The 12,205-nt window shown below is 26.6% G+C and overlaps 1 protein-coding gene across 3 annotated transcripts in view; it reads left to right on the top strand.

Annotated features, from left to right (window-relative positions):
• The first annotated feature begins 1,764 nt into the window (after positions 1 to 1,764).
• wdp (Leucine rich repeat protein windpipe) overlaps positions 1,765 to 12,205 on the top strand; it is a 191,976-nt gene continuing 181,535 nt past the window's right edge. For 2 of the 3 annotated variants that reach the window (XM_075313379.1, XM_075313381.1), the window contains exons 1-2: positions 1,765 to 2,022; positions 7,098 to 7,276. The gene's annotated coding sequence lies outside the window, so the exon portion shown is untranslated. Of the gene's footprint in view, positions 2,023 to 2,142; positions 2,306 to 7,097; positions 7,277 to 12,205 lie in introns of those variants that run through there. The other variant, XM_075313380.1, reaches the window with a different exon arrangement.

Here is a 12,205-nt window from a genome sequence, read left to right as displayed (position 1 = left end):
TATTCAATTTACCTGAAATTGGAAATCTAGAGGTATTGTAGGACCACAAATACGTGTGCCAAAAGTTGTGAGTATCGGTCCATGTTTTGGTATAGCCCCCATATAAAACGACCTCCCGATTTTGGGTCTTGGGCTTATAGAAACCGTAGTTTCTATCCAATTTGTCTGAAATTGGATATCTAGAGGTATTTTAGGACCATAAGAGGTGTGCCGAAAATGGTGAGTATCGGTCCATATTTTGGTACAGCCCCCATATAGACCGATTTCCCGATTTTACTTCTTGGGCTTCTAGAATCCGAAGTTTTTATCCTGTTTGCTGAAATTGGAAATCTAGAGGTATTTTCGGGTCATAAAGAGGTGTGCCGAAAACGATGAGTATCTGTCCATATTTTAGTATAGCCCCCATAAGAACGATCTCCCGATTTAACTCCTTGGGTTTCTAGAAACCGTAGTTTTTATCTGATTTGCCTGAATTTGTAAATATTCTGATATTTTAGGCTCACAAAAACGTGTATCGGATTAAGTTTTTATCGGTCCATTTGATAATGCCTCCATATAGACCGACTTCACTTCTTGACGGTGTAGAAGGCGCACTGATCATGAAAATTGCTTGAAACTCAATGTAAAATTTCCAGATTTTACTTCCACAGATTTAAGATTTCAAATTAAGACGTTATTTTATAATTTTCTTGCACACTTGCAAGAGATGTTAATGATTCCTCTAAAACTCAAACAAAAATGGTTCTTATAAATCCAGAATCTGATAAAGTCCTCATAGGTGAAATCTTTAAATTTATCTTCGGGAAGTGTCCTCAAGTCCTCAAGCCCTCCTGAAATTGCAAAGGAAACCCTAATATTTGGTTCATGGTGGTGGGTATTTAAGATTCGGCCCGGCCGAACTTAGTGCTGTATATACTTGTTTTTTAATAATCTTTGCTCAGTTTTTATATATGGTCACCCTAAACGGTTGATCATTCGGAGATTTTGAACATATGTCATCATTCGCATCTTATAATCCAAAGCTTTAAATTTAAGCGTATTTTGATGTCATGTCATTTGCTGTATTGTTGTTAGGTAAATTTTAATAATCCAACAGTCAAATAGACATACAGACTATGGTCGACTAAATTAGCCACTCAATTGTCTGCACTAATACACAAAACTTTAGTATTTAGTATGCGTGCAAATATGCGATAAATTTGAATTGCAAAGAGAACATTGGAGAGAATGTAGAAAGATAGATTATATTGGCTCTCTGTTGTGGTTAGACAAATTGAGAATAATGCATTTTGGATTCAGTCATACATATAAGACCTTTTCTATAGAAGAAAAGAGACCATACTGAATAAATGAAAGACAATGCCAATGATGATGAGGGTACAACCAAATAAAAAGTGTATGCAACACTAACTGCTAGATATTATAATGTGATATGTTATGCTCTGCTAAGTTGTGGCATGATATTGTGGCGTAACACTCGGTGCCCTGTTATAGCTCTTTCGTTAAATGAACGATTTAAATTTGTCGAGTGTATTATCTGTATTTACTCTTCTCTGTTAAAACAGGAAAATATGCTGTCTGTTATTTAGCTGTTAACGTTTGTGATGTTAACCAAGAGATAACAGCCTGTTATACGAATTTCTTTTCTTGTGACTGTGTTAGCAGCGGTGCGAGAGCATGGTGTTGTGCGCGCTGCTGTTTTGGTTTGTGTTAACTGCAAATGCTGCTACTTGTGAATTTTTTAACACTTTTGCGTTTATTTTACGAAAAGCTCTGCCATTGAGCGGTTGTTACTCTCGGCGTACAGTTGATTTTGTTCAGTGTGTGTCTCGTACCTTTTAAGCTTCTTCACATATATTTTGTAGCTTGTTCGTTGGTCATAATACCCTAGCGCAAAATCAAGCTGACAAAAAAAAATCGTACGATACAACAATATTAACAACCATTGATCATAACACTCATTGAACCATTGAGTACGTGCGGATATATGTGTGTGTCTGGTTTAGGGGATCTATTCTAAAAGTGAGTGTAACTAAGTGCGTTTGTTCTCAATGTACTTGTGTGCGTGTGTGATTTTTGAGAGAACTTGACCAAAGATTAGAGTTCGCAGAATAGGAATATCAATTACTACTCTTACGATCACGACGGATTGTTGCTAAAGGCTACGCGGTGAATGTAAACGCAAAAGCGCGAAATTCCAAAAAAAAAACAAAAACGCGTGCAAGATCGTTATATACAAATTTACATGGTGGTTGGTGCTGTTGGCTGTCGTGGTGTTGTAATAAACATTGTGTTGTGCTCAAATGTAAATGGCAAAATTCTAATACAAGATTAGCGGCTAATTAAAAGGAGAAACAAATAAACTTACATTTAATTTGAAAAGAAAACAAAACGGTTATAAATGTGATTTGCATATATTTACAGATTTGCAAAACAAAAACAAATAAAACGCTCACTGAGCCAAAAAATAAAAAAGAGAAAAATTATTACAAAACAAATACATTTTACAAAAGAAATTTTTATATATTTACAGATAAAAAAGTAAAAACGAAACTATTTATAGAAAAATTATAAAATGTTTAAAACTCAAAAAAAGACTATATTGTTTTTTTTCTCGTATTAACCACAAAAGTTGAAGTTGAAATAAATATCGAAATTACAAAATTTATCCAATGTTGAAACAATATCAAGTAGGTTTGAATTTAATTCAATATAATTTACCTCAAGTTTATTCAGTATATGTCCACACGAGTCAGATCATTTCAAATTAATTTATGTTTTTTGTTTATGAAATACAATTAAATTTGATTTACGGCCATTTTCATGTAGCTCCGTTAGGCTTTAACTGCCAGTTAACAGAAAGTAAATTGCAAATATATTCTCTCCGGTTAACTTTAACTAAAAAATTTTCGTCAGTTAAGTTCCTAACTGGCCTATGGAATATAAAGGCAAGATGACAGCTTCGTCTATAATACGGTTTAAAAGTTGGTTAGTTAACGGAATACTAACGGAGCTTTATGAAAATGGGGGTTAGTTTAAATTAATTATGATCAGTTTAATTGAAATTATTTTCACTTCAAATGAAACTTTTTTCAAAGGAAATGAAATATTTTTCTTAAAAAACCCTCTTGTTGAAGTCCAGATTAATACCGTCCAATTCCGACCAGAAATCTCACGATACCTTACTCCATTTACTAGGACTGTTGATTCAGTCTCACTTATGGAATGACTTCGCCGGACCATAAATTGCTCCAAAGAGTTGAACCCACGACCATGTGTATGAAAATTGTGTCAAAATTTTATTTCTAACGAAAATGTTGTCAAAATTTTATTTCTATAAAAAATTTGTCAAAATTGTATTTCTACAGAAAACCCTTAAAGTTTTATTTCTATACATAAATTTGTTAAAATTTTATTTCTATAAAATTTTTTCTCAGAATTTTATTTCTATGGAAAAATTTTGTCAAAATTTTATTTCCAAAGTTTTATTACTATAGAAAATTTTGCCAAAATTTTATTTATATATAAAATTTTATCAAAATTTTATTTCTATACAAAAATTTCTCAAAATTTTATTTCTATAAAAAATTTTCCAAAATTTTAATTATATAGAAAAATTTTCCAAAATTTTATTTCTAAAGTTTTATTTCTATAGAAAGTTTTGTCAAAATTTCATTTCTACAAAAAATTTTATCAAATTTTTTGCTTCTATAGAAAATTATGTCAACATTTTACTTCTATAGCAAATTTTGTAAAAAATTTATTTCTGTAGAAAATTTTGTCAAAATTTTATTTCTATAGAAAATTTTGTTAAAATTTTATTTCTATAGAAAATTTTGTCAAAATTTTATTTCTATAGAAAATTTTGTCAAAATTTTATTTCTATAGAAAATTTTGTCAAAATTTTATTTCTATAGAAAATTTTGTCAATTTTTTTTTGTATAGAAAATTTTGTCTAAATTTTATTTCTATAGAAAATTTTGTCAAAATTTTATTTTTATAGAAAATTTTGTCAAAATTTAATTTTTATAGAAAATTTTGTCAAAATTGTATTTTTATAGAAAATTTTGTCAAAATTTTATTTTAATAAACAATTTTGTCAAAATTTTATTTTTATAAACAATTTTGTCAAAATTTTATTTTATAAGAATTTTATCAAAATTTTATTTCTATAGAAAATTTTGTCAAAATGTTATTTCTATAGAAAATTTTGTCAAAATTTTATTTCTATAGAAAATTTTGTCAAAATTTTATTTCTATAGAAAATTTTGTCAAAATTTTATTTCTATAGAAAATTTTGTCAACATTTTATTTCTGTAGAAAATTTTGTCAAAATTGTATTTTTATAGAAAATGTTGTCAAAATTTTATTTCTATAGAAAATGTTGTCAAAATTTTATTTCTATAGAAAATTTTGTCAAAATTTTATTTCTATAGAAAATTTTGTCAAAATTTTATTTCTATAGAAAATTTTGTCAAAATTTTATTTCTATAGAAAATTTTGTCAAAATTTTATTTCTATAGAAAATTTTGTCAAAATTTTATTTCTATAGAAAATTTTGTCAAAATTTTATTTCTATAGAAAATTTTGTCAAAATTTTATTTCTATAGAAAATTTTGTCAAAATTTTATTTCTATAGAAAAATTTGTCAAAATTTTATTTCTATAGAAAATTTTGTCAAAATTGTATTTTTGTAAACAACTTTGTCAAAGTTTTATTTTTATAAGAATTTTATCAACATTTTATTTCAATAGAAAATTTTGTCAAAATTTTATTTCTATAGAAAATTTTGTTAAAATTGTATTTCTATAGAAAATTTTGTAAAAATTTTATTTCCATAGAAAATTTTGTCAAAATTTTATTTCTATAGAAAATTTTGTCAAAATCTTTTTTCTATAGATTATTTTGTCAAAATTTTATTTCTATAAAAAATTTTGTCAAAATTTAATTTTTATAGAAAATTTTGTCAAAATTCTATTTTGATAGAAAATTTTTTTCATAATTTTATTTTTATAAACAATTTTGTCAATATTTTATTTTTATAGAAATTTTTATCAAAATTTTATTTCTATAGAAAATTTTGTCAAAATGAATCTGTACTATTTTCAAATATATTTTTCAATTACTAGTATTTAATTTGTGCTTTTCTTTTTTTTGCCCCTTAAATTTACTGCGAAAGTGCAATGATTTTTATATATCACCTTAAGAGAATTTATTGCATCCAGAGGAGGTATATATATGTCCAAATATGTTTCAAGACCATAATGTTACTTTTTCTCAGGGAACATGTAACATGTTCGTATGAACCATGTTATTCCGTCGGAAATAATATATCTGATATCGCAAGTATGTATATGGTTGGGTAGAAAGAGATGGCTGAGCAGCACAATATTCACCTAATATGGGTGCCTGGCCACAGGAACATACCGGGGAACTGCGAAACAGATGAGCTAGCAAGGCTAGGAACTACCTTACATATTCCAGAGGAACTAGAATCTGTTGGTGTGCCTCTGGCTACCTGCAAGCTCTTACTGCGTGAGAAGGCTGTCATGATGGCAAATATTCGATGGGAGAATTGTAAGGGTTGTAACGACAGCAAGCAAATATGGCCCCATTTAAACTTAAACCGCACACTAGATATGCTAGTGTTCTCGAGACGCCATATTTCACTCCTGATATCTGCTATAACGGGTCGCTGCCTGATAGGCGATTTTGCAAAAACTATTGGTGCGAAGTATAATGACTATTGTATGAGCTGTCATGATGCGGAGGAAAAGGAATCAATAAAACACCTCTTGTGTGAGAGTCCTGCATTTTGTGTAAGGCGTAAGCAAATTTTAGGGGCATATAGCTTCAGATTACTGACGGACCTGGAAAACGTTAACTTAAGCAGTCTGCTAATGTTTTTGGAACAATCTGGTTGGTTCAACAGAAGAAAATAATCGAGAGGTTCAACGGTTAAAACTAGAAGTGCCCATATGTAATAGGTACTTTTAGTTAATGTGGTATCACAATGGACTGAATAGTCTAAGTGAGCCTGAATCTTAATCGGGCTGCCACTTTAACCTAACCTAACCTAACCTTGGGTAGAAAGAGCATTTTTCGATTTGCAGTAAACGTAATGACTTGGGAAGAACTTCCAATTTATGTCTTAGCACTATAAACCTTTAATGTGTAACGATTTCCTTAAGACATCGCTTTAGTCTTTTTTCCACAACAATGGATTTAATAAACACTCAATAGTGCCACCTATTGTTTGTTTTTTATTTACATAAAACAAACCAATTTCATGTTTTTTTCACTTTTGATTTTGCACAAAATTGTCTTTGTGTTTTCTGTTTTTTGCCTGGTGCTTTTGTTGTGACATTATTTTTTTATTTTCTTTTTTTTTTAATTTAAATCTTTTTTTTTTGCCAACGGTCAGTGGTGGGCTTTTCAACGTTTCTTCTACTTAGTTGTCTGGCTGAAATCTGTCGTTGCTTTTTTGATTATATTCAGTCTTTTGTCTGTTGTTCGGCAACGACAACATTTTCCCCTTAGCAAGAGAATTCAATATCAACTTTTTGTGGATTTTTTTTTGGTTTTTTATTCAGCAAAAAAACCAAAATATAAAAGAAAAAAAAAACGCTTCAGAAACTTCATAAAAACATCCTCCAAATTTTTGATTTCACCAGACTGCATTGAAGTTTTAGGTGCGTGCGGTAATACGCGTTATTGGCCTTTAAGAAGAAGGACCTTTTAAAATTGTTTAGTGTATAAAAAAGCCATTATTGTGATATCGTCAGATTTGTGTATAGTATGTGAAAGATTTTATGCAACACCATATATGTGTTAAAAAAACGAAGAAAATGAAAATAACATAAAATATATTATTATTATTATTATTTTTGCTTTGGTTCCTTCAACAAAAATGTGAAAAGTGAAAACAATTTACCAAGAAAGAAAAAAAACCCTCAAGAAACAAGAAATCAACCTACCAAGCAACAACTACCCCACAAACATAAACCTTGAAAGCCTAACAACAAATATAACCCTAAACACATCATAAATATATTTCCTCGATATTTATTCTACAAGTGCTTGTTTTTATTTTGCAGAAAATATAATTTTTTATTGGCAAACAACTAACACAAGAAAATAAAATAATAAAAAATAAAAATAATCAATTCAATAACATCATATACAATTCATTGAATACGAATAATAAGAAGAAGAACAACAACAGTAATTGCAATAAACATTTGTTATTCAATAAGGATTCATAAAAAGGATAAAGGTAAGTCTAAAATTTAAAATTTCTTTTGTATTCTTATAGCTGTAGTATTTACTAGATTTTTGTAAACAAGCTTATTTTACATGAATTGGTATATACTTCATGTATATTATATTAAGAATATTATTTTAAATTACATTAGAATATTACCCGGCCTTAAATAATTCATTGTACACTAAACAGCAAATAATAGTTGGCTTCAAATTTGATAGACGTTAATATTTCGGCATAAAGGGTGATTTTTAGCTACTATATTTTTGGCAAAAATGATTTAAACAGCTGACGCACGTTTCGTGTTTTGTTTTACAGTCAAATATCTTTAGTTTGGTCCATAATAAAACCATGAATCGTTTTACAAACAAAAAAGGCGCCCAAATTATTGAATTTTATTATCAAAATGCATGCTCTGTTAAGAAAGTTAATCGAGCGAAAAATTGTGTTCATCGACCAAGTTTATTTTTCTAGGGAAGGAATGGGTACGTAAATAAGCAGAATTGTCGATTTTGGGGTGCAGATCAGTCAGTCAATCTAACAAAATTTGGAGAAAATTTTACTTACCACAACACTAAAAAACAAAAAAAAAATTCTATAGACAATTTAGTTAAAATTTTATTTCTATAGAAAATTTTCTCAAAATTGTATTTCTTTAGAAAATTTTGTCTAAATTTTATTTCTATAGAAAAATTTGTCAAAATTTTATTTTTATAGAATTTTTTTTCAACATTTTATTTCTATAGAAAATTTTGTCAAAATTTTATTTCTACAGAAAATTTTGTCAAAATTTTATTTTTATAGACATTTTTTTCAAAATATTATTTTTATAGATTTTTTTTTCAAAATTTTATTTCTATAGAAAATTTTGTCAAAATTTTATTTTTATAGAAAAAATTTTCAAAATTTTATTTCTATAGAAAATTTTGTCAAAATTTGATTTCTATAGAAAAATTTGTCAAAATTTTATTTTATTATTGTTGTTTTTGATTTCAGCTTAAAACCATGCATTGACTAAACTACAATTTTACCTTAACCAACAGAGGAGCTGAAATCAAAAACAATAATAATGATTGAGGAATAAACCAACAATAACAAAACAAAAAAAAATTTCTATAGAAAATTTGGTCAAAAATTTTATTTCTATAGAAAATTTTGTCAAAATTTTATATCCATGGAAAATTTTGTCAAAATGTTATTTCTATAGAAATTTTGGCAAAATTTTATTTCTATAGAAAATTTTGTCAAAATTTTATTTCCATAGAAAATTTTGTCAAAATTTTATTTCCATAGAAAATTTTGTCAAAATTTTATTTCTATATAAAATTTTGTCAAAATTTTATTTCTATAGAAAATTTTGTCAAAATTTTATTTCTATAGAAAATTTTGTCAAAATTTTATTTCTATAGAAAATTTTGTCAAAATTTTATTTCTATAGAAAATTTTGTCAAAATTTTATTTTATTATTGTTGTTTTTGATTTCAGCTTAAAACCATGCATTGACTAAACTACAATTTTACCTTAACCACCAGAGGAACTGAAATCAAAAACACCAATAATGATTGAAAAATAAACTAACAATAACAAAAGAAAAAAATTTATTTCTATAGAAAATTGTGTCAAAATTTTATTTCTACAGAAAATTGTGTCAAAATTTTATTTCTATAGAAAATTTTGTCAAAATTTTTTTTCTATAGAAATTTTTTCAAAATTTTATTTCCATAGAAAATTTTGTCAAAATTTTATTTCTGTAGAAAATTTTGTCAAAATTTTATTTCTGTAGAAAATTTTGTCAAAATTTTATTTCTATAGACAATTTTGTCAAGATTTTACTTCTATAGAAAATTTTGTCAAAATTTTATTTCTATAGAAAATTTTGTTAAAATTTTATATCTATAGAAAATTTTGGCAAAATTTTATTTCTATAGAAAATTTTGTCAAAAAGTTATTTCTATAGAAAATTGTATTTCTAGTACATAGCCTCAGTTGGAGAGAAATATTGTACCAAACTTACCAAAACATTGAAAATTCTAGAAATCTACCAAAACGTAAAAAATCTACCATTTTTGGTAGAATGGCAACCGTGGTTGCAAAGGCTACCAATGCATCCAGGGAAAGTCATAGCTTTATGACAAATGTGTTAAATTTAGTGTACCACCTTTTATTGTCACTAGTGTAACTTTTTATTAGAAATTCTGAACAGTAACGCTGAGTGCCTTATAAAACGTAAGGGAACTTTGGGGACATATACCCTCAGAAACTGTCTGGTCGACCAGGATATTTTCAACTAAAGCTGGTTTATTTTTTGGATTAATAATATTGGTTCAACAAAATTTGTATTTTTGTGACATAATAGTTATTTTTAGTTCACGATGAGCGAATGTACAAAAGTGCCCAATATTGAAATCTATATGAGGCAATAGTATTTTTTAAGCCAAAATTATTAAGCTTGATCTTTACAATTTCAATTACAAAGACAGCTAATTTTCATAATGATATACAAATAAATATGTCAAAGAAACAGGTCACTTTATTGTTCTACACAATTCTGGTCATAATAGACAAAATTAACCGACCTAAGAGAAAGCTATTTAGTATAGGCTTAAATGTTTGTAAAAAAACACAATATGCTACCACGTCTTAAAAATTATATTTTCCATTTTATTCGTTTATATTTTAATAAGTCCACAAAAGTCATTTGAGTTGTTCTAAATATAAACGCTTACGTTTTTATCAGTATTCACCCTGACGATTGTTTGAATATGTATTAGAACAGATACTTAATTGAGTCCTACGTTTTCGCAGTCAAGCTGGCTAGAAGTGAACTGATTTAATTTTTCTATTCGGTCAGACTAGATTTGCGAGTATTTAAATATGTGCCTTTTTGGAGAAATTCTATAAAGTCATTGGAATTAAAGTTCAAAACAAATTCGAATTTAAATTTAAAATTAAGCAATAATATTTGAATTTACATTATGCAGAAATGATGTGTCATCGATGATAAAGTATAGCGGTATATAGAATTTATACTGAAGTAGCAAAATGTTGTCACAATAAAATAAACAAAAAATATAACAACTCTATTTTGTTTTTATTTAGGTTAGGTTAGGTGGCAGCCTGATGTATCAGGCTCACTTAGACTATTCAGTCCATTGTGATATTTGTGTTTGTGATTTGTTTTTATTTATTATTTTTAATGAAAAAATAATATATATGCAATAAAATTAATTTTAATTTTGAAAATTAAACAAGAATATACAGCAGCAAGTTCGGCCGGGCCGAATCTTAAATACCCACCACCATGAATCAAACAATATATAGTTTCCTTTGAAAATTTCAGGGGGGGGGGGGGTTTGATAACGGATATTCTCCCAAGCAGATCAGTTCAACTAGTACGCTTCCCGAAGATAATTTTAAAGATTTTACATATTAAAACTAGATCAGATTCTTTATTTATAAGAACCATTTTTATTTCAGTTTTATAGGAATAATAAACATCTCTTGTATGTGTGTAAGAAAATGATGAAATAACGCCTTTATTTGAAATCTAAAATCTGTAGATTTTTACCCCCATTATTTAAATGATTATGATAAGTAAAATCTGGAAATGTTAATTCAGTTTCAAGCAATTTTCATGATCAGAGCACCTTCTATACCCTCAAGAAGTGAAATCGGTCTAACTGGAGGCCTTACCAAATGGACATATAAAAACTAAATCCGATACACGTTTTTGTGGGTCTAAAATACCAGTCTAGACAAATCGGATAGAAACTACGGTTTCTGAAAACCCAAGGCAAATTGTCAAAATTTTAGTTCTATAGAAAATGTTGTCAAAATTTTAGTTTTATACAAAATGTTGTCAAAAGTTTATTTCTATAGAAAATTTTGTCAAAAGTTTATTTCTATAGAAAATTTTGTCAAAATTTTAGTTCTATAGAAAATGTTGTCAAAGTTTATTTCTATAGAAAATTTTAGTTCTATAGAAAATGTTGTCAAAAGTTTATTTCTATAGAAAATTTGGCAAAAGTTTATTTCTATAGACAATGTTGTCAAAATTTTATTTCTATAGAAAATTTTGTCAATATTTTATTTTTATAGAAAATTTTGTCAAAATTTTATTTCTATAGAAAATTTTCTCAAAATTTTATTTCTATAGAAAATTCTGTCAAAATTTTATTTCTATAGAAAATTTTGTCAAAATTTTATTTCTATAGAAAATTTTGGCAAAATTTTATTTCTATAGAAAATTTTGGTTAAAATTTTATTTCTATAGAAAATTTTGTCAAAATTTTATTTCTATAGAAAATTTTGTCAAAATTTTAGTTCTATAGAAAATGTTGTCAAAGTTTATTTCTATAGAAAATTTTGTCAAAAGTTTATTTCTATAGAAAATTTTGTCAAAATTTTAGTTCTATAGAAAACGTTGTCAAAAGTTTATTTCTATAGAAAATTTTGTCAAAATTTTATTCTATAGAAAATTTTGTCAAAAGTTTATTTCTATTGAAAATTTTGTCAAAAGTTTATTTCTATAGAAAATTTTGTGAAAATTTTATTTCTATAGAAAATGTTGTCAATATTTTATTTCTATAGAAAATTTTGTCAAAATTTTAGTTCTATAGAAGATTTTGTCAAACTTTTATTTCTATAGAAATTTAGCCAAAATTTTATTTTTTTTATGTAGAAAATTTTATTTCTATACAGAAAATTTTAAATTTTTTTTTTTTTTGTTAAAAAAAAATTTTTCCAAAAAAATTATATCAATTTAATTTGAGTCGTTTTTTTTGTTTTAATTTAAGTACTACTTAAAAAATTTTGTCAAAATTTTAGTTATATAGAAAATTTTGTCAAACGTTTATTTCTATAGAAAATTCTGTCAAACTTTAATTTCTATAGAAAATTTTGTCAAAATTTTAGTTCTTTTATTTTTTTTTATATAGAAAA

Source organism: Haematobia irritans, chromosome 5 (assembly GCF_050003625.1).
Source record: "Haematobia irritans isolate KBUSLIRL chromosome 5, ASM5000362v1, whole genome shotgun sequence".
Lineage (NCBI taxonomy): Eukaryota > Metazoa > Arthropoda > Insecta > Diptera > Muscidae > Haematobia > Haematobia irritans.
The sequence above is the reverse complement of the archived record's forward strand: the minus strand, read 5'-3'. Positions and strand labels throughout refer to the sequence as shown.